The following is a 24,016-nucleotide window of genomic DNA, read 5'->3' as shown; positions in this document are numbered from 1 at the left end:
GCACAGAGAAGTTAAGTGACTTGCTTGAGGTCACACAGCAGACATGTGGCACAGCCATGATTGCAACCCACATCCTCCAACACCCAGGCCCATGCTCTTTCCACCCAACCATGCTGAGGGACCTGGAGCACTGAGAATAGTAATAACAATGATGGCATTTATTAAGCACTTACTATGTTCAAATCACTGTTCTAAGCACTGGGGAGGTTACAAAGGTGATCAGGTTGTCCCATGGGGGGCTCACAGTCTTCATCCCCATTTTCCAGATGAGGTAACTGAGGCCCAGAGAAGTTAAGTGCCTTGCCCAAAGTCACACAGCTGACAGTTGGCAGAGCAGGGATTTGAACCCATGACCTCTGACTCCAAAGCCCGGGCTCTTTCCACTGAGCCACGCTGCTTCTCCAAGAGAAGTTAAATGACTTGGCCAAGGTCACGTAGCAGACAGGTGGTGGAACCAGGAATTCAACCCAGGTCCCCTGACTCCCAGTCAAGTATCCTTTTCTCTAGGCCAGGCTGCTTCCATCCACTTATAATTCAGGGGTTATGTTCCCGCCGCACCTTGCGTTGAGGACAAAGAGCACTACAATCTACTCACTTTGACAAGAGTGTGTGCATATCACTTCGGCTTCTTCCAGCCTTATACTCTGCTGTGAGATTGGATGGTCACTCCCTACTCCCCTAACATTGTTCTATCCACACTGCAAAGTGAAAGTAGGCATTATGGAAAAACTGAATTCACATGCTATTTTGATGCAACTTTTGTTACAGGACTTATTTCTCAAATGACTCTCCTGTGGTCTTGTCTTAATAATAATAATAGTGGCATTTATTAAGCGCTTACTATGTGCAAAGCACTGTTCTAAGCGCTGGGGAGGTTACAAAGTGATCAGGTTGGCCCACGTGGGGCTCACAGTCTTAATCCCCATTTTACAGATGAGGTAACTGAGGCACAGAGAAGTTAAGTGACTTGCCCGAAGTCACACAGCTGACAAGCGGCGGTCTTATGTGGTCTTATGCTGTTTGAGTCATCCCAGACTGAGCCTCCTCCTTCCTCTCCCCCTCCTTCCCTCCCCATCCCCCTGCCTTACCTCCTTCCCCTCCCCACAGCACCTGTATATATGTTTGTACACATTTATTACTCTATTTTATTTCTACATATTTATTCTATTTATTTTATTTTGTTAATATGTTTTGTTCTCTGTCTCCCGCTTCTAGACTGTGAGCCCACTGTTGGGTAGGGACCGTCTCTATATGTTGCCAACGTGTACTTCCCAAGCGCTTAGTACAGTGCTCTGCACACAGTAAGTGCTCAATAAATACAATTGAATGAATGAAGTCTCTGAACCATAGCGACTCCGTGGACACATCTCTCCCAGAACGCCCCATCTCCATCTGCAATCGTTCTGGGAGAGATGTGTCCACGGAGTCGCTATGGTTCAGAGATTCCATTCATTCAATCGTATTTATTGAGTGCTCATCCACAGAGTTCTCTTGGCAAAACTACAGAAGTGGTTTACCACTGCCTTCGTTGTTGTCTTATGCTGTCGAGTTGGGTCCGATCCATCGTGACGCCACGGATGTGACTCTCCCAGAATGCTCCACCTCCACCTGCCATCGTTCTGGTAGTGTATCCATAGAGTTTTCTTGGTAAAATTATGGAAGCGGTTTACCATTGCATCCTTCGGTGTAGTAAACCTGAGCCTCCGCCCTCGGCTCTTTCCCACTTCACTGCTGCCCAGTGCGAATGAGTTTTGACTTGTAGCAGATTGCCTTCCACTCGCTAGCCACTGCCCAGACTAGGAGTGGAATGGGTAAGCCTCTACTTGACTCTCCCTCCTGTATTCAAGACTGGTAGAGGACTGGAAACTCTCCAGGTGCAATTCTGAGAGGGTGTCTCCTTTAGTAGGGCTTCATTAATACTTCATAGTGATAAGGGACCAGATTACAGTCCATGATAATTAAGGGTTTACTAGATGCCAGGCACTGCACTAAGTGCTAGAGTAAATGCAAGCTGATCAGGGCGAACCCAATCCATGTCCCACACGGGGCTCACAGCCTCAATCCCCATTTTACAGGTGAGGTAACTGAGGCCCAGTGACTTGTCCAAGGTCACACACCACACAACTGGCAGAGCTGGGTTTGGAACACATGTCCTTCCTACTCCAAGGCCCAGGCTCTATCCACTAGACCACGTTGCTTCCCTATTACACAGATTGCATAGATTAGAGAAGCAGTGTGGCTCAGTAGAAAGAGCACGGGCTTTGGAGTCAGAGGTCATGGGTCCAAGTCCCGGCTCCGCCAACTGTCAGCTGTGTGACTTTGGGCAAGTCACTTAACTTCTCTGTGACTCAGTTACCTCGTCTGTAAAATGGGGATTAAGACTGTGAGCCCCCTGTGGGACAACCTGATCACCTTGTAACCTCCCCAGCGCTTAGAACAGTGCTTTGCACATAGTAAGAGCTTAATAAATTCCAACATTATTATTATTATTATTAAGCTGATCAGGGCGGACCCAATCCATGTCCCACATGGGGCTCACAGCCTTAATCCCCATTTTACAGGTGAGGTAACTGAGGCCCAGTGACTTGTCCAAGGTCACACACCACACAACTGGCAGAGCTGGGATTGGAACACACATCCTTCCTACTCCCAGGCCCAGGCTCTATCCACTAGGCCACGTTGCTTCCCTATTACACAGATTACATAGACTAGAGAAACAGCGTGGCTCAGTAGAAAGAGCACAGGCTTGGGAGTCAGAGGTCATGGGTTCTAACTTCGGCTCCGCCTCTTGTCAGCTGTGTGACTTTGGCCAAGTCACTTAACTTCTCTGTGCCTCAATTACCTCATCTGTAAAATGGGGATTAAGACTGTGAGCCCCACGTGGGACAATCTGATCACCTTGTATCTTCCCCAGAGCTTAGAACAGTCCTTTGCACATAGTAAGTGCCCAACACATGTCATCATTATTATTATTACTCAAAATACACAAAGGAGCAGAATGTAGACATGGATGTAATATATAATTTGATATGTTGCATAATTGTACTATAGGGATTGACACCCAAATCAGAATCATAAGATTAAAAAATGATCATCTTGACCAGCACTTGGTCCTTGGGACTTTTACAAATAATAGACAGGTTTTAACAGTACAAATCAGAACAGAGTAGACAATTGGGATATTTCCGTTTTCTTTAACCCGTACTTTTGAAGATCATTATTTTTCCTCTCGCAATCCAGTTAAGGAGTCTGTAAATTGGAACCAACAGCCACTATATGCAATCAATTGATTGCTAAATGTTATTATCCCACCAGGATGCTTTCCTTTATTTACCGGATGGAAGGTTCAACTTGGAGAATTAGCCCTGCTGTGAAATTAACTAGAATTTTTATTGAAAAATATCAGTGTACTTTCGACAGACTCCAGAAAACATGTGATTTTTTTTTTTTCCTGCCCTTTTTTTTTTCCATGCATCGAGTGTTGGAGTGATTTTAGAAAACAGTATTAATCACTAGTAGTTCGGAGTTGCTGCTGTCTCTTAAGCGGAAGTCATTAATGTAGAAGGCACTCTGCCTTGGGGATATTCTGATTCCTTTGGGAACACTGAGTGAATTTAGAAACAATTCAAGAACCTTCCTGCAGTTTGGCTCCTTTTCACTGAATTGACAGGGAATTTGAACTTTGGACCTTGAAAGGGCCAGATTCAAGTGATCATCAACTTTCATGGGGAATGAAAAGAAAAACTACTGGGAGTCAGGGAGACCTACTGGACTCTCGCTCTACCACTGGCCTAGAAAGTTCCAACGGTCGAGCTGTTGATCCTCCCTGGGTCTCAGTTTCTTCATCTGTGAAATGGAGATTGTGAAGATTGAAGATCTTGAAGATTGAAGATCTTGAAGATTGAAGAATGAAGATTGTGAGCCCCATGTGAGAAAGGGATAAAGGCCAATCCAGGAACCTAGTATCAATACCACATTCTATGGACATGATAAATGATAATCATGACAGTCGTTAATGCCATAATAATTAAGGTATTTTTTAGAGACGAAGAATGGCCTAGTGGAAAGAATACGGGTCTGAGAGTCAGAGGCCCTGAGTTCAAATTCTGGTTCTGCCACTTGCCTCCTGTTTGACCCTGGGCAAGTCACTTAATTTCTCTGTGCTCCAGTTTCCTCATCCGTAAAATGGAGATGAAATACCCGTTCTCCCTTCTAGTTAAAATGTGAACCCTGATTGAGACAGGGACCGTGTCCGTCAGGAATACCTTGTATCTACCCAAGCATGTAGCACAGTGCTTGACACATAGTAAGCACTTAAATATCACAATTGTTGTTATTATCATTATTATTAGGATAATGATTATGACTATTATGTGCTTACTATGTTCCAAACATTGTTCCAAATATCGGGGCAGACTCAATTTAATCAGGCTGGACACAGTCCCTGTCCCAAATAAGACTCACAATCAAAGGAGGGAGAAAAGTATTTAATCCTAATTTTACAGATGAGGGAACTGAGGTACAGAAAAATTAAGCGACTTGCCCAAGGTCACACAATAAGCAGGTGGCAGAGCAGGATTAGAAACTTGGTCCTCTGACACCCAGGTTTGTGCCCTTTCCACTAAGCCACACTGCTCTGTGACCTAGTGGAAATGACAAGATATTTTCCGTGCAGAGGGCAACATTAGAGAGGAAAAAAAAATGATTGTATTTAACTGCTCACTATGTGCCAAACACTGTTCTAAGCACTGGGATAGATACAAGTTATCAGGTTGTCTCACGTGGGGCTCACCTCTTAATCCCCATTTTACAGATGAGGGAACTGAGGCGCAGAGAAGTTAAGTGACTCACCCAAAGACACACAGCTGACAAGTAGAGGATACAGAATTAGAACCCACGACCTCGGACCCCCAAGCCCGTGCTCTTTCCACTAAGCCACGCTGCTTCCCCTAAAAGAGTTGTAATATGGGGAATTATGGAGTATCACACTGATACTTACCCCAGTCCCACAGCATCTATGAGCATTTATTCATTCATTCATTCAATCGTATTTATTGAGCACTTACTGTGTGCAGAGCACTGTACTAAGCTCTTGGGAAGTACAAGTCGGTAACATATACAGACGGTCCCTACCCAACAACGGACTCACAGTCTAGAAGGAGTATCTAGTATCCTTATACTCTCCCATTTTCCCTATCGGTAATTTATTTTCATGTCTCCCTCCCTCTCTAGACTATAACTTCTTTGTGGGCAAGAATCGTTTCTACCAACTACGTTGTATTTTACTTCCCCAAGCAAACATTATAGTGCTCAATAAACACTATTGATTGACTGGTAGGATATTGTTGTAGGCTTAGGTGAGCAATAGTTGTGTATTCAGCCTGCCTAAACTTTCATTGTTGAGTAATATTCAGTCATGGCTACCCAAAGTTTTAAGGCTACTCTCACAAATATAGATGTCCTAGAAGAAATCCAACAGCCTCCTCTTTTATGCACTTGATACTCTCCATATCTTCAGCCCCAAAGCACTTAGGCACACATTACTTTTTTATCGTTTATATTAAGGTCTCTCTCCTAGAATATAAGTTCCTTGTGGTCAGAGATTGTGTCTACCAACTCTGTCATATTGTACGCACTCAAGTGCTTATTACAGTACGCAGTAAGCGCTCAGTAGATGCCACTGACTGATTGATTATAAGCATCCATCGATGCCACGAAGACCTAAGAAAGGAATTCCCATTTGAGGTAATATCAGGATGATGACAAATGATGGGGATAAAAGAAAATTTTGGTTGCAAAATAAAAAAGCAAATCAGAGGTTTTGATTTTGCAATGAATTATATTTCCCCTTTTATTGTTCTTTATATTCGCCTTCATGGCCTTTCAAACCTTACTAAAGGGTTTCTGTGATTTGCATTGAGATCTTGCTCAGAGCCTTTTCATTCTCTCTAGCTCCTTCATTTTCAGTAAAAAGCCTTAAGTTAAAAGTTGGTGTAGGCTTATTCCGGTAGGCTGATTTTATTTCAGGCTTAGTTTTAAGGGTCTGAAAGTAAAGTGATGAAGTCTTTTTTTCTACTATAGAAACTTTCTCAAGCACAGCAGCAGCATAAAGGATAATAGGCACAGTAAATAGCCCAGCCATAGCATTTGCAGTCTGTCAACCTAGCAGCATTAAAAAGAAGGAGTAAGGTTTTTAAAAGATAAAATTGGTTTCCTACCAGTTTTGCAATCTCTTTCTTTGGATGTCAGTCTTCATTTGTAAACCAAATTTTACTCAGTCAGACAATGTTAAAAGCAGAAACTTGGAAGTTTTAAACTGATTTATTGGGGGGAGGGGGAAATTTGCATTCATTATCCCTGATGGATGAGAAATGATTAAAGTAGTAGAGCGAGTTTTCAGGGAAGCACATGAAATGAAATTCAGACAATCTTGAAAGGAGAATGCTGATGGAAATGTGGCTTTTAAAGATGTTCCGTGGGAAAAGATTCTGTGTGATGAATTGAACACTGTGAGAAGGGAGGACAGGGGGAAGGAAAGGGGAAGAGTATGATGACGCAGAGATCATCCTTTTCCAGATTGATGCTTTGTAAACTAGCTCTTTTTTCTTTGGATATGCAGGGATATGAAGATAATATATGATAGGGCCTGGGCTTTGGGATATTTAGAGCTCTCCTGTTGCATTAATTATAAACTTCAGTGAAGTATCCAGACTGAAAATCCCACCATATATTCAATTCAAAATGCCAAGTTGCCTTTTATAGCGGTGGATCTGAAGCTGAAATGATGAGACTTTCAAGCTAGTCGCTTGATTTGGTGACTTTAATTATGTGTCACGTGGATTCCTTAGTAATGACAATTTTATTAATAATTATGAATTGAAAGCTTCGTGGAATTATGTCACTGTCGAGCCTTTCTTTTTCTTTTAAAGCTTTGGAAAAGAGGTCAGTTCATTAAAAGGGATCCTATGTTACATAGGTCATATCTAGAATTGTAGTGAGGCCAGTAGGCAGTGAATATATGAAGGAGTTTGGGGAACGCTGTCAGGCTTCACAAATAACAGCTGTAGGCAGAAAATGATGCATAGTGTAGAAAGAAAAGTTGTTCATGTATTGGTCTTTTCATTCATTCATTCAATCATATTTATTGAGCGCTTACTACGTGCAGAGCACTGTACTAAGCACTTCGAAAGTACAAGTCGGCAACATATAGAGACGGTCCCTCCCCAACAACGGGCTCACAGTCTAGTAGGGGGAGATGGACAACAAAACAAAACATGCATTTATACCTGCACACACATATAGCCATGATCAACATTCAATGGTAATATATATATATTACCATTATATATATAATGGTGTATATATATATATATATATATACCATATATATATATTATATGTATGTATTTACAGATACATATTATTATTGCTGTTATTATTGCTTTGAATTTGCACCATCCTTTTTTTCCCCCTCATAGTATTTCACATCACGTATACCATTTTGTCCCTACAACATCCCCATTTCATGGATAAGATAACTGAGGTGTCAAACTCTGCTCCTCTGGTGCTAATCTCCTCGCTGTGCCTCATTCTCGCCTGTCCCTCTGTCGACCCCTGGTCCACGTCCTATCTCTGGCCTGGAACGCCCTCCCTCCTCACATCTGCCAAACTAACACACTTCCCCCTTTCAAAGCCCAACTGAAAGCTCACCTCCTCCAGGAGGCCTTCCCAGACTGAGCCCCCCTTTTCCTCTGCTCCTCCTCCCCTCCCCATCACCCATACTCCCTCCTTCGGCTCTACCCCCTTCCCCGCCCCACAAAACTTGTGTAAATTCATTCAATCGTATTTATTGAGCTCTTACTGTGTGCAGAGCACTTATTATTCCATTTATTAATGTGTGTATATCTATAATTATATTTATTTATATTGATGTTATTGATGCCTGTCTCCTTGTTTTGTTTTTTGTCTGTCTCCCCATTTCTAGACTGTGAACCTGTGGTTGGGTAGGGATTGTCTCTGTTGCCGAATTGTACTTTCCAAGCACTTAGTACAGCGCTCTGCACACAGTAAGCGCTCAATACATGCACTTGAATGAATGAAATGTTTAAATGACTTGCCTGAGGTCATGCTGAGAGCTAGTGGCGAAACTGGAACTAGAATTTGGGTTTTATGTCTTCCAATCCCATACTCTTTTCGTGATCATATATGAAATAAAGAAAATCACATAAATCTTTAAAATCCATTAGAATTCTGCTGCACTGATATGAGTCGACAGACACAGGAGTTGTGGTATTTTTTAAGAACTCACTGTTTGTCAAGCACGATGTTAAGCTCTGGGATAGATGCAGTGCACCATATTAAACCCAAGTCCCTGCCCACATGAGATTCACAGTCTAATGGAGAAGAACAAGTATCTTATACTCATTCTACAGAAGAAGGAACTGGGGCATAGAGAAATTAAGTGACTTGCCCAAGGTCACACACCAGGTAAGGGGGGGAGCCAGAATTAGAACCCAGGCTTCTTTACTCCTAGTCCTGTGTTCTTAATAATACTTGATAATTATGGTACTTGTTAAGCACTTACTATGTGCCAGGCACTGTACTAAGCCCTTCTCAATTGGCCGTATTGCTAAATCCACAAATTCTCTCTCGAGTCAAGGCAGGTCTCATATCCCTTTTTCCTACTTTCCCTATTCTCTTCCTCCTTCCATGCCCCATCTTTCTTCTTCCCTATCTCCTCCCCTTCTCATCTCCTCTTGTTCGTCAAAGTGTTATCTTCCCCACTGCCTCAGCAGATGCCCGCTTCCTCCTGTCATGGACCCTGTGGGATGGAGCCGAGACTAGTGAGTTACTTTGAGATCTGCAGGGCCTCAGATGGGGACACAAGCCAGTACATTTTTTAACCCAGGCTTTGTTTATTAAAACACAAGTGTCCGGGAATTCAGCTCCCCAGTGCTAGCTAGCTGTCAGTTACTCTTACGATCAGGGGTTGTGCATCCTGAAGGCCCCCTGACCCTTGAGTTTCACTAGATATCATGGCATGGGCATCCCCGTTGCAGCAGACAGATGTCCGAGTCCCTGGCCAGCTGGAGAGTTGCCACGACAACTGCCCCGAGCCCCCAGTGGGCAGCTCCTCTTTTTCCCATCACTGATGACAAAAGTGTGCCATGTTGTCATTTGGATAGGTGCCCGTCAGCCCACCCAAAATCGGTTGGCAGCTTCCAATTAGGTGCCATGCATGTCCCAGATGGCAGCTTCTGACTGGTATATGTTCTCTCCAGCATGCACCGGGGGTTGTCCATGAGGGTGGCCTGAGTCCTGGGGTCGTGAGAGTTCACATGCGGGAAACTTTCATCCGAGATAGGTGGGATTCGATCGGCTGGCATCCTTCCACTTGGCCTGGCTTCCGTCATCATGGCCTAGTGATTAGAGCTTGGTTCTGGGAGTGAGAAGGATCTGGATTACAATCCCAGTTCTGCCTCTTGTCGTGTGTCTTTGAGCAAGTCACTTCACTTGTCTGTGCCTCAGTAACTAAATCTGGCAAATGGGCATTAAGACTGCAAGCCCCATGATGGGTATGGACTGTGCCCAAAGTGATTTATCTAGCATCTACCCCAGCACTTATTAGTGCCTGGCACATAGTAGCCAGAGAAGCAGCGTGGCTCAGTGGGAAGAGCACGGGATTTGGAGTCAGAGGTCACGGGTTCAAATCCCGGCTCTGCCAATTGTCAGCCGTGTGACTTTGGGCAAGTCACTTAACTTCTCTGGGCCTCAGTTCCCTCATCTGTAAAATGAGGATTAAGACTGTGAACCCCACGTGGGACAACCTGATCACCTTGTAACCTCCCCAGCGCTTAGAACAGTGCTTTGCACATAGTAAGCGCTTAATAAACGCCATTATTATTATTATTATAGTAAGCATTTAACAAATACCATTAACAACAACAACTGGTTGCCTTAGTGTCTTATTTGGCATGGTTTGACAGGCGGGGGAAAGTGAGTGGCTAACACCTCATTTCCCCCTCATTTCTTTATGACCCTTCCAGACCTTTTCATTCATTCAATCGTATTTATTGAGTGCTTACTGTGTGCAGAGCACCATACTAAGCGCTTGAGAAGTCCAAGTTGGCAACATAGAGAGCCGGTCCCTACCCAAGAGCGGGCTCACGGTCTAGAAGGGGGAGACGGCCAACAAAACAAAACATATTAACTAAATAAAATAAATGGAATAAATATGTCCAAGTAAAATAAATGAATAAATAGAGTAATAAATCCGTGCAAACATATCTACATATGATGCTGGGGGGGATGGGGAGGAGGGCTGGTTTCTAACCTCTGTTTAGGAGGGCAGGAAACAGAAAAAAAAATTGAAATTAGAATGATGAAGGAGGTTATTCATTCATTCATTCAATCGTATTTATTGAGTGCTTACTGTGTGCAGAGCACTGTACTAAGCGCTTGGGAAGTACAAGCTGGCAACATATAGAGACGGTCCCTACCCAACAGTGGGCTATGGTGATGAGAAGTCAAATGGGGCAGATGGGAATAGAGAAAAGTGAAAAGCAAAGAAGAAAGTAGAGAATGGGGGCATGGTTGAATGATATACTTTGATGTTTGAATTTTCAGTGCATGATGAGTTTAAGTTGTTTGTTCATTTAAAAACCCCAAATAGATATTATGTAAGAACTTTTCCTCCCAAACTAGGGATCATTTAGTTCTCTAAAGTCATGTCACTTCAATTTTTATTCATAGAGGCCAAATACGATAAAAAGTCAAGAGCTCCTGGGAAGGAAAAAACATGAAAGTAAGTTAGATTTGCAACAGGTGATGATAGTTTAGCTTACTGAAAACGTTTGTGTAGGAATCGCAGTAATGTGTTCTTTTCGAGTGAAAAAGAATGTAGTTGAGGAACTGAAGAATACTTTGAGTCTTGACTTTGTAACTGTGAAAGAGAAATTCTCGGCCAAATTGTGAAATTGTCAAATTCCAGCCAAATGGAGCAATTGCATCCCATCTTCCTTTCATCTAAGGTGGAAAGCTTAGTCTGCAACCATAATTCTTTTCCTTCATTTGGCCTGACATTCTGCGAAATGGATTTTATAATTTGGCTCATGTTGGGGAAGGAGAAACCGGGGTTGGACTGAGGGATTTACGTTGATCTAAAAGCTTTTTTTAGCAACATAATGCTTGAGTTTCTACGAATAAATGTCTGTTGCCTCATGGAGTTGACTACTCTGAATCTCTGCTTGGGCCACATTGCCTCCAGTCTGGGACTGTAGGCTGCCTCTGAAGATATTTTTTCTCCAGTGGCGGGGGCTCTGGGCTAGCTGGGAATGTCCCAAATCAAACCCTCTATATTTACACTGTTCCTCAGAAATAAATTATGGGAAGAATGCGAACCTCCCAACCGTATCTGTATTAGTCAACAGGTGGCCCTGAGGAGGTGGTGGCCAGCAGAGGGTCTGGAAAATCCCAGCAGAGAATGAAATGCAAATACCAAGTGCTCAATCCCTGCAAATATGCTTGACTCAGTTCTCAGGTTTGGCAGATGCTATCTATCGGACCGAACTTTCACCAGGTAGAAAATGGGCAGTGCAGTGTGGCCTAGTGGATAAGAGCATGGGCCTGGGAGTTGGCAGGACCTGGATTCTAATCCTGGCTCTTCCACTTGTCTGCTGTGTGACCTTGGGTAAGTTACTTCACTCCTCAGTGCCTCAGTTACCTCATCTGTAAAAAATGGGGATTAAGACTCCATGTCTTAATAGCTTAGATAGTCCTTAATAGTTCTTAATAGATAGGGACGGTGTCCAACCTATTTTGCTTGTATGCACCCCAGCACATAATATAGTGCTTGGCATGTAGTGAGTGCTTACCAAATGCCATTATTATCATTATAAGCTCCTCATGGGAGTGAATGAAATTTAGGAAAGAAGGAGGACCAAAACAGAACCTGAAGACTGTTAGCTCCTAGTGGGCAGGGAACATGTCTACCAACTCTGCTGGAATTTTTTTTATGATATTTGTTAAGCACTTACTATAGGCCAAGCACTGTACTAACCGCTGGGATAGATACAAAGTTGTCAGGTTAGACACAGTTCCTGTCGTGCATGGGGCTCACAATCTTAATCCCCATTTTATAAATGCAGTAACTGAAGCACAAAGAAGTAAAGTGACTTGCCCAAGATCAAACAAAAGACAAGTGATCGATACAGGAATAGAACCCATCTCCTTCTGACTCCCAGCATTTAGAATAGTGCTTTCACAGAGTATGTGTTCAATTAGTACTATTGATTGATTGATTGTCGTACCCACTTAGAGGTTGGGAGACAGAGGAAGAACCAACGACACCAGGCTGACTTGATCCATTTCAAATTCATTCTCATCTTCTTTAGCTTTGTCCTCTTTTCCACTGAACCGCGTTACTTTTCTCCCTCACTGATTCCCGTGCCCTTTACCCCCACAAATTATTCCAGACCTTTAATTTCCTCCTGAAAACCCCAGTGGCCTCACCTCCCACTCTCCCATCCCACTCCTGAAGACACTGCTTGCTACTTTGACGCAAGTGTATCCATCAGGCGTGAGTTCCCTGAAACGCAATGTTGTGTTTTTCAGACACAGTTCTTTCTTGGTTCTCCTCTTACCTCCCTGGTCAATTTTGAGTCTTTTTCACCAGTTCTTCCTCTCCTTTAGTCTCACTTGTCTCCGGGCCATACTTCACTCTGATGCCCAGATCAGTTTTAACATGCAAGTGTCGAAGGGCATTATAAGGAGAGGAGAACAATCAGGGAAGGGCTTCTAGAGATGTCATTTCAGATGGGCTTTGAAGATAGGGAAAACAGTGGATGTGGTGGCAGGGGGATGGGGGAAGGAAGGTTGTTTCAAGAAAGAGAAGGGTTTGAACGAGATCAGTGAAAGAAGGTATAAGAATGAAGCACAGTGAATAGGATGGCTGAAGATGAGTGAACTGTGGGAACTAGGGTGTTGTGGGAGAAGAGAGTGGATAGGTATGAGAGAGAGAGGTGATTGAAGGACTTATAACCAATTCCCAGAAGTTTCTACTTGATGTGGAGGGGAGTGGTGTTTGAGAAATGGGGAGATATGCACCAAGCAAAGATTTTTACCAATTTCTCTTCCAATTGCCAGAAGTTTCTACTTGATGTGGAGGGGAGTGGTGTTTGAGAGAGATATGCACCAAGCAAAGATTTTTACCAATTTCTCTTTGAGTCCATGTTAACTGCTAGATTGTAAGCCCCTTTGGGCAGGAATCATGTTTATTCATTCTATTGTACCTCCCATATTGCTCAGTAAAGTGCTCTTCACATAGTTGGAGCTCAGTAAATACTACTGATTGGTGGATGGGGATCTCAGGAGGGAGTTAAAAGCCTGTAATAGTGGGGCCAATGAACACTGAAGTAAATGAGGGAAAAGTAAGCTGCTTGAAGGGAAGGAATTGTGTTTAGCGATGCTGTTATATTGTTATTCTCCCAAACGCTTCATTCAGTGCTCTGCATAAAGTAAGTGTTCAATATACCCTATTGATTAATTGACTGAGGAGTAGTGTGGCCAAGTGGAAAGTTGACTGGACTAAGATTTGGGAGAACAGCCCTTGAGCAAATCACAACTTCTTTGTGCCTCAGTGTCCACGTCTTTAGAAGCAGTGTAGTTTAGTGGAAAGAACACGGGCTTAGGAGTCAGAGGTTGTGAGTTCTAATCCTAGCCCCACCACTTGTCATCTGTGTGACTTTGGTTAAGTCACTTAACCTCTCTGTGCCTCAGTTTACTTATCTATATAATCTATATGTATATATATCTATATAATATTATATATATATATATATATATATATATATAATGGGAATTAAGACTGTGAGCCCCACATGAGACAACCTGATTACCTTGCAATCCAAGATTAAGGGAATGCCCATGCCATGATATCTATTGAACCTCAAGGGTCATGGGGCCTTCAGGATGCACAACTCCTGATCATGAAAGTAACTGACAGCTAGCTAGCACTGGGGAGCTAAATTCCTGGACACTTGTGTTTTAATAAACAAAGCCTTGGTTAAAAAATTTACTGGCTTGTGTCCCCATCTGTCTCCCTCTGACTGTTTGAAGCCCTGCAGATCTCAAAGTAACCCAGTAGTCTCGGCTCCACTCCACAGGGTCCGTGACAGGAGGAAGCAGGTATCTGCTGAGGCAGTGGGGAAGATAACACTTTGATGAATAAGAGGAGATGAGAAGGGGAGAACAGTGCTTGGCATAGTAAGCACTTAAATAACAAATAATATCATTATTATTACAAAATAGGGATTGAATATTTTGATTCCTCCTCTTTAGACTGTGATCCTCTTGTGCAATAGGGATTGTGTCTTATCTGATAGCAATTGTTCCAGTGCTTGGCGCATAATAAGGTTTTAACAAATATCACAATTATTTATTCTTACTCCTGAGCAGGAGAGGACAGAATAATAACAATCCAAGGTGAATTTGAAATGTCCAAAGTTAGCCTGGTAATTGGATTTCTGCCAACAGCATTCTGAGGTGCAAGCGGAGGAAGAGACGAAGTGTACTCTGGCCGTGATCCAGGGATGGGATTGGTGGTGTTTAGTTTGACGTAGAGGGCAGAGTTAACAGTGTAGATTTGTGCCTTAAAATGGATTAAGATTATCTGGGATAAGTCACTGGATATGATGGACAGCTATATGTCAATATACTGCTCTCTGCATTCAGAAATGATGTCAACAATGTCAGACACACATCTGCGCACACAAACACACACACTCTCGCATGTACAGAGACGATCAGAATTTTCCTTGCTAAACTGACATGGCTTTAGCTCTCCGTACCTGAAACTGCTTTTGTTTTCCATCTTTGACTCGTGATCCACACGGAGCTACTGCTCAAAATGAGGTTCTTTTGTTGGCTGCGATGCAACAATATAGCCTGTCGGCCACAGATTCCCCCATCTTTCAGCTGGGATTCCATATTGTCTGAGGCTGCTCTTTAGTGCATCCCTAAAGTGATTCCTCTGTCCCTCTAGGTTTCACTAGCACCACTTCAGCTCACCATTCTACAGCTGTTTGGTTTTCCTATTATCCTCTATTCTCAAAGAATAGAGTTATAGTATAGAGAAATGCACATTTTCTTGCTAATGTGATAGTGGAATCTGTTGTACTGAGAAATAATAACAAATTCCCACTTTATATCACCTGTAGTACTGAAAGCATTTGCAGTGAGATTGAAAACAAGATTCATGGGAATTCCAGTTATTAAACCAAACTTTAAGGAGCAAAAGCCTAGACTATAAGGAAATCTGAATACTGCTTGTGTTTCCTATTCTGCTGCAGAAAGAGGGCTTCATCAAAGAGAGGATTGTTAGGTGATTTCATTATTCTCATCTTCTTGATCCTTGCATGCCAAAGTCACCCCTTCTGTTTTTCAATGTTTTGATGTTGCTCCCATTTTATCCTTTTATGAAATAGAAAAGAGCATCCTGCCTTTCAGGTACTTTGATGATAATCGATCTGCAATATTTCTTAATTCAAGAGAAATTCAACCAATAGAGCAAACACTATTTCCATCTCTGTGCTCACATGCCATGGGTTAAGCTGAGGCAATAGTCCTAAATGCATTACCTCTAGGAACAGTATTTTATAGGATGAAAAACAAATACCTACCAAACTGTTTTTCTGTAAGCCCTTATTGGCAGGGAATTTGTCTACTAACTCTAATGTAGTGTATTCTTCCAAGCACTTAGTGATATACACACTGTGATTAATCAATAAATACCATTGATTGATGGATGATGATGATGATGATGGCATTTAAGCGCTTACTATGTGCCAAGCACTGTTCTAAGCACTGGGGGGGATACAAGGTAATCAGGTTGTCCCACATGGGGCTCACAGTCTTCACCCCCATTTGAATTGATTGAATGATTTCTGACAAATCACGTCACTGAGGAGTAATGCACTAATCCAGCTGGAATTAAAATAGCATTCCATGCTAAGGAACAGGTAGGAAAATGCGCAAACTACCACTGACAGCTGTAATTACCCCAAGATCCTTGCTCCTGGGTAATACATTTCATTTGGCTTAGTAGTTTCAAACCCACCTGCTCTTTAATAACCTCAGATTTCCCAGTAAATGGTTCTGTATGGATTAGCAAGTTATTTCTTTGCTTTAAATAAATTTAAAGTAAATTAAATCAAATTATCTGCTCCTTAAGTGGCATTGCATAAAAATTCTGAGATTATAGGACTTTTCAGTTAAGATTTTCACTGTATAATTATTTTTTCTATGTGCTACCTATCAGAAAACAGAGAGACCATTGTGACTTAGGAATGTAAGTGGGATCTCTTACTTAATGACACACTCAAGTCTCTTTTATTGGAAGCCTCTTGGAGGTTGAATATTCCTCATCCATATATTACTTTTCCAGTGCCTTGCACACAGTAAGCCCTTAATACCATCACTACTACGACTGTTACGGGTGAAGCAACCTTTCACTCTGGTACACGTCAATGAAGGGCACTGCAGTCAGTCAATCAGTACATTCATTGGGCAGAGCTCTGTACTAAACACTTGGGAGAATACACAGAGTTTACAATCTAATGGGTGTGACCCAAGTGAAAATAAATTACAACTAGGGGAAGCAGCAGAATATAGGAAGGTGGAGGCTGGATGAACACCAAAATGATTTTGGGGTGCAGACTTAAATGCATAAATGACACAGAAAGGAAGGGGAATAATGATAATAATAATAATTATTGTAGTATTTGTCGAGTGCTTGCTATGTGCCAAGCAATGGTCTATGAATGGTCTTAGAGAAGCAGCGTGACTCAGTGGAAAGAGCCCGGGCTTTGGAATCAGAGGTCATGGGTTCAAATTCCAGGTTTCCACCACTTCTCAGCTGTGTGACTTTGGGCAAGTCACTTAACTTTTCTTGACCTCAGTTACCTCATCTGGAAAATGGGGATTAAGACTGTGAGCCCCCTGTGGGACAACCTGATCACCTTGTAACCTCCCCAGTGCTTAGAACAGTGCTTTGCACATAGTAAGTATTTAATAAATGCCATCATTATAATTATTATTAACTGGGGTTGATAAAGGCTAAACAGGTTGTCCCATGTGGGGCTCACACTTTTAATCCCCATTTTACAGATAAGGTAACAGAGGCACAGAGAAGTTAAGTGACTTCCCCAAGGTCACACAGCAGAAAAGTGGCAGAGCGGGATTAGAGCTCACGTCCTCTAACTCCCAAGCCCATGCTCTTTCCACTAAGCCATGCCATCAGGGAAGGCTTCTTGGAAGATATATGATTTTTCAGTAGGACTTTGAAAATGTGGCAATTAGTGATGTGTTGGTTAGAAAGCAGCATGGCTCAGTGGAAAGAGCACGAGATTTGGAGTCAGAGGTCATGGGTTCAAATCCCGGCTCCACCAATTGTCAGCAGTGTGACTTTCGGCAAGTCACTTAACTTCTCTGTGCCTCAGTTACCTCATCTGTAAATTGGGGGTGAAGACTGTGGGCCCCCCGTGGGACAACCTGATCACCTTGTATCCTCCCCAACGCTTAGAACAGTGCTTTGCACTGTTATTATTATTATTATTTCAGGAAGGGGCAGAGACAAATCAGTGATTCGTTTGGTGGTAGAAGAGTAAAGTATGAAGGGCTGGGTTGTAGTGGGAGTGAAATGAGATTACCTGATTGAGTGTCATAAAGCTGATGGCAAGGAGTTTCTGTTTGACACCTCTGCTCCTGACCTGTATAAAGTAAGCAGAAATAGTCACCTTAACTCCTCATCTGTAATGGGAGCAGCATTTTCTGGTAAGTAGTAAGGGTTAGTTTAGTTTATTGCTGCATTTACTAAACATCAAACTGGTCAGCTGCATATTTGTCTGAGAATTTAGAGCTGGGGCCAGTAATTTCTGAGACTTGTCATCTATGTGCCGACATTACAATCACAACACCGTTCCTCAACCTAAATATTTTCAGTCTGTTGGGACCCAGACTGAATAAAATAAATATTCTTGCCCTTAGGGGCTAACCCTCATGGACAGTTTGAAGATTTTTGAAGATTTGATAAATATAAGACTAGGAATCCTATTATTTGAACCAAGAGAAGGTTATTGAAAGCCTTATCCTTCTCCTATTCCACATAAGAAAGGGTAATAGCGCTTTTGACATAGGGGCAAGTTGGTTTTCGTTGGCAAGAATGAGACTGAAAATTCAGAGTGAATTGATATGCCTCTGTCGAGCTGTATAGCTATCTCCCATCTCTCCGACCGTCTTTAAGTGTCCTTCCCCATTTGAAGCTGAAGATGTTGAGAGAGATCTTAATCGGTGCTGCCAATGCCTGATCGGATCAGTGTCTGACAGACAGTCTTTTCAACAACCTGTGCCTGTTATTGATTAGGTGTAATTGTGATCCCTGAACCTGTTTTTGCTTCTCTAGTGCACCTTGCTTCTCTCCTTCTCCATCCCAGCCCACAAACTTCGCTCCTCTGGACTAACCATCTTACTGTGCCTCAATCTCACCGGTCTCGCCACCTCTAGTCCTCATCTTGCCTCTGGCCTGGAATGCCCTCCCTCCTCTAATCCAACAGAGAACCACTCTCTCCGATTTCAAAACTTTACTGAAGGCACATCTCCTCCAAGAGGCCTTCCCAGGTTAAGCCCCACTTTTCCTCATCTCCCACTCACTTCTGTGTCACCCTGACTTGCTCCTTTGCTATCCCCCTGTCCCAGCCCAGCCCCAAAGCACTATGTGCATGTCTGTAATTTTATTTATATCGATGTCTGTCTCTACCCCCGCCCCCCGCCACCCCCCAGACTGTAAACTCATTTTGGACAGGAAATGTCACTGTTTATTGTTGTAATGTACTTTTCCAAGTGCTTAGTACAGTACTTTGCATATAGTAAGCACTCAATAAACATGATTGAATGAATGAAGTGAAAGTAGGAAGGAGCATGGCCCAATGGATAAATTAGTCAATCAATGAATGGTATTTATTGAGACCCTACTATGTGCAGAGCACTGTACTAATCAATCAATCGTATTTATTGAGCGCTTACTGTGTGCAGAGCACTGTACTAAGCGCTTGGGAAGTACAAGTTGGCAACATATAGAGACAGTCCCTACCCAACAGTGGGCTCACAGTCTAAGCACTTGGGAGACTAAGATATAACGGAATTAGCAGAAACATAGAAAGGTAGCATGGCCTAATGGATAGAGCATGAGCCCAGGAGTCAGAAGGTCCTAGGTTCAAATCCCAGATCTGCCATTTACCTACTGTGTGACCTTGGGCTAGTCACTTCACTTCTCTGGGTCTCAGTTACCTCATCTGTAAAATGGGAATTAGGACCATGAGCCCAGTGTGGGACATGGACTGTGTCCATCCTGACTATCTACTCCAGTGCTTAGTACAGTGCCTGGCACATACTGAGTGCTTAAATATCATTAAAAAAAAATTGTTATATTGTACTCTCCCAAAAGCTCAGTTAACTGCTCGCCACACAGTAAGCATTCAAGAAATGATTGATTGACTGGTAACGAGCTTGTAGTCAAGAGGGGTAAACAGTCATTAATATGAATAAATAATTTATAATATATAATTTAAAGCTATGTTCATTAGTGCTGTGGGGTTGCATTTGGGGTTAATTGCCACAGATCCAAATGCATAAATGACCCAGAAGGGAGAGGGAGCTGGGGAAAAGAAAGTGGGGTTTCTGTGAGGTTAGATTGACCGACCATTATTTAGAAAAGAAACAGCACCAAAGTGTAAAAGAAGGGTTTGTTTTATTCCTGCTTATTACTCTAGATTCTAAAGTCTTGTCTCTGTAAGAAAGCTATCTAAAATAGTGCAAAATATGAAAGCATAATTCTATTTTTAATATATAATTTACTGATTTTTCAACTTTATTTTTCATATTTGGTGGAAACCAAAATTTCAGATTGTGATTTAATCTCTATTCTATAGTGAGTCCCTTTACTGTTGCAAGTAATTATGTAAATATATAATTACAGGTATTTTAATGGGTATAATTTCCTCTACAGCCCCAAACAGCTCTTCCGAAGTTCTTATAACTATAAATACGTATTTTGGGAATTCAAAAAAAATTACCTAATATTCATGAACATCCACTGGGAAAGTCACATGCGTAAGGGCATTTATGAATAGCTATAAAAATTATTCAGATTATCCAAATGGGGAAGTTACCATGGAAGGCAAAGGTCTCATCAACAACCCTCCCAGGAGATACTCCAAATTTTCACAAATTGAGCCAAATGCGGTGACTGGTGTCATATTTAAGCACATCCTTGCCTTGCGAAGTCTGTGCAATTTAGGTCTTAATCCTCTGCATGAATCAGACCCCTATAAAAATAGGAAAAAGAGCAGTTTATTCAAAAGCCCACACTATACAGACCTGTCCATGGCAACTGTCAGCTGGGAGACTATTGCTGCAGATGGGCCAGCCTGGAAAGCAGATGTCGTGGGGAAGAGTTGCTGTTCCTAAGCAAAGGATGTATCAGCAGTGGACAACCTCATGGACTGAGGAGCCAACGGGCTCAAAACACAATAAGATTGAGAGTTGAGGATCAAAAACAATTCCCTTAACTGGAATAACAAGCAAGCATTCTGGGTGGGAAAGGTAATTGTAGAGTACAGGTGTTCCCGGAGTTTGGGAGGGTGATCCAATTGTCTGCCAGGCATGAGACTAAGACTTAGTCCCTGCTGAAATGTCTGAAGCAGTAGTGCCCTGCAAACATTTTCATTAATTAATTCATTCATTCAATCGTATTTGTTGAGCACTTACTGTGTGCAGAGAACTGTATTGAGCACTTGGAAAGTACAATTGAGCAACAAATAGAGACAGTTCCTACCCAACAATGGGCTCACATGTCTGTCCACTCCTCAAGAAGTGTCCAGTGGTTGTCCATCCAGCTTTGTATCCAACAGAAACTACTAATTCTTGGAGCGTGGCTCAGTGGAAAGAGCCCGGACTTTGGAGTCAGAGGTCATCAGTTCAAATCTCGGCTCTGCCACTTGTCAGCTGTGTGACTTTGGGCAAGTCACAACTTCTCTGTGCCTCAGTTACCTCATCTGAAGGTGGGGATTAAGACTGTGAGCCCCATGTGGGCCAACCTGATCACCTTGTAAACTCCCCAGCACTTAGAACAGTGCTTTGCACATAGTAAGCGCTTAATAAATGTCATTATTATTATTATTATTATTATTATTATTATTATTATTATTAAAAGCACTCAATTACCTCACCCCATCCTACCTCGCCTTACTAATCTCCTATTATAGCCCGACCCACACACTCCACTCCTCTAGTTTCAGCTTACTCACTGTGCCCCCATCGCATCTATCCCACCCCTGACTCCTTTCCCACCTGAAAAGCCTGGAATTCCCTCCACCTCCATATATACCAGACCACCACTCTCTCCACTTTCAAAGCATTGTTAAGGTAACATCTCCTCCAAGAGGCCTTCCATGATTAAGTCCTCCTTGTATCTACCCCAGTGCTTAGAACAGAGCTGGGCACATATTAAGTGCTTAGCAAATACCATCATTATTATTATCTCTGACTCACTCTCCCTTCTTGCATCATCTATGCACTTCAATCCTTGAACATCTGATGTCACTCCACCCCTAATCCCACGGCATTTATGTACATATCTTTAAATCAAATATTGTAAATTATTTATTCTAGAATGTAAGCTCATTATGGGCAGGGAATGCATCTGCTAATTCTGTTGTAGTATCCCAAGTGCTTAGTACAGTGCTCTTCACATAATAAATGCTCAATAAATACCACCGACTGATTGTTAGCATGGACCAGAATAAAAATGAAGCCTATCTTCCCAAGCTTTTCTCCTCAAGCCACAGAACAAGTGAAGAGGAGCTGACCTCAATTCAAAATTCAGTCATCAAGACAGTAAGAGAAAGATTGTCTATGAGACAAGTCAGAAAGTACAGCAGTGGACAGTACTAAGCACTTGGAAGAGAACTGTGCAATATAGGCAATATCCCTGCCTTCATGGAGCTCACAGGCTAGAGAGGGAAAGTTAATAACCAGATATTTTTTCTCCTTCTTGAACTTTCCTGACATCTGTCTCACTATGTCAACTATTCTAGACTATGGTTTTCAGTGGCATTCTGAGTTTAGTGCAACACTAATGAAAGTCTTTAGTAGCCAATCCAGAAGGAAGTTGGCTTTCTCCCCAATTTTCTTAGAGATGACCCTGTTGGGGGGGTCTTTGTAGTAATGGAACATTTTCACAGAGTTCTGTACGTGAAGTCTACATGTTTTGTTTTGTTGTCCGTCTCCTCCTTCTGGACTGTGAGCCCGTTGTTGGGTAGGGACCGTCTCTATATGTTGCCAACTTGTATTTCCCAAGCACTTAGTACAGTGCTCTGCACACGGTAAGTGTTCAATAAATATGATTGAATGAAGTAAAGGCCCAGATAGATAAATCTACTGCTGCTAATAATAACTGATAATAACAGTAGTGGTACATGTTAAACATTTAGAATGTGCCAAGAACTGTACTTCACACTGGGATAGATAAAATGTATCAACCAGTCACTAGTATTTTACCTCCTTCCCTTCCCCACAGCACTTGTATATATGTATATATGTTTGTACATATTTATTACTCTATTTATTTATTTTACTTGTACATATCTATTCTATTTATTTTATTTTGTTAGTATGTTTGGTTTTGTTCTCTGTCTCCCCCTTTTAGACTGTGAGCCCACTGTTGGGTAGGGACTGTCTCTATATGTTGCCAACTTGTATTTCCCAAGCGCTTAGTACAGTGCTCTGCACACAGTAAGCGCTCAATAAATACGATTGATGATGATGATAGTATTTCTTGTGCACTTACACTGTGCAGAACATTGTACTAAGATAAGCAACCTGCGTGCAGCCCACAGGGAACTCCCAACGTAAGTCTGCGGTGAGAACAAGTGGTGAATCCCCATTTTTGCAGGTGAGAAAAACCAAAGCAAGGAGATGTTAAATGACTCACCCAAGGCCACCCAGCAGAGAAGTGGAGCTGGGTTTCGAACCCAGGTCTCCTATTTCGTAGGCCCATGCTTGATCCACTAGACCATGATTTCTGAGGATACTTAAAAGCAACATGTTATTACTCAAGTCCTATGAAGGGTGCAAACTGTCCCATTGCCAGAGGTTGGGGAGTGGAGATGGGGGAGGGACAGGCGGTGGGCCAGAACCCAACCACTCCATCTATGCTGGGCCCTGCTCCCTAATAATAATAATAATAATAATAATAATGATGGTATTTGTTAAATGCTCACTATGTGCAAAGCACTATTCTAAGCACTTGGGGGATACAAGCACGTGGGGCTCACAGTGGCTCAGTGGAAAGAGCCTGGGCTTTGGTGTCAGAGGTCAGGGGTTCAAATCCCGGCTCTGTCGATTGTCAGCTGTGTGACTTTGGGCAAGTCACTTAACTTCTCTGTGCCTCAGTTACCTCATCTGTAAAATGGGGATTAAGACTGTGAGCCCCCCCGTGGGACAAGCTGATCACCTTGTAACCGCCCCAGTGCTTAGAACAGTGCTTTGCACATAGTAAGTGCTTAATAAATGCCATCATTATTATTATTATTATTATAACAGATGAGGGAACTGAGGCCCAGAGAAGTTAAGTGGCTTGCCCAAGGTCACACAGCTGACAAGTGGCGGAGCAGGGATTCGAACCCATGACCTCTGACTCCCAAGCCCAGGCTCTTTCCATTAAGCCATGCTGCCTCTCTACCCATTTGTTTTGAAATCAATCAATCAATCAATCAATCGTATTTATTGAGCACTTACTGTGTGCAGAGCACTGTACTAAGCGCTTGGGAAGTACAAATTGGCAACATATAGAGACAGTCCCTATCCAACAGTGGGCTCACAGTCTAAAAGGAGGAGGAAATAGGAGGAACAGTGATCTTACATGGAGAAGCAGTGTGGTTTTTTGGAAAGAGTACGGGACAGG

General features: G+C 42.5%; 1 protein-coding gene and 1 non-coding gene across 2 annotated transcripts in view; one reads left to right on the top strand and one right to left on the bottom strand.

Annotated features, from left to right (window-relative positions):
• Nucleotides 1-24,016, top strand: part of ZNF804A (zinc finger protein 804A) — a 334,205-nt gene that overhangs the window by 188,559 nt on the left and 121,630 nt on the right. The gene's annotated exons all lie outside the window — the stretch shown is intronic.
• On the bottom strand, nucleotides 1,755-1,892 carry LOC119932604. Its single transcript, XR_005452352.1, has one exon. It is a non-coding gene; the product is annotated as a small nucleolar RNA SNORA7 (small nucleolar RNA).

This window comes from Tachyglossus aculeatus, chromosome 9 (genome assembly GCF_015852505.1).
Source record: "Tachyglossus aculeatus isolate mTacAcu1 chromosome 9, mTacAcu1.pri, whole genome shotgun sequence".
NCBI classification, from domain to species: Eukaryota; Metazoa; Chordata; class Mammalia; order Monotremata; family Tachyglossidae; genus Tachyglossus; species Tachyglossus aculeatus.
The sequence above is the reverse complement of the archived record's forward strand: the minus strand, read 5'-3'. Positions and strand labels throughout refer to the sequence as shown.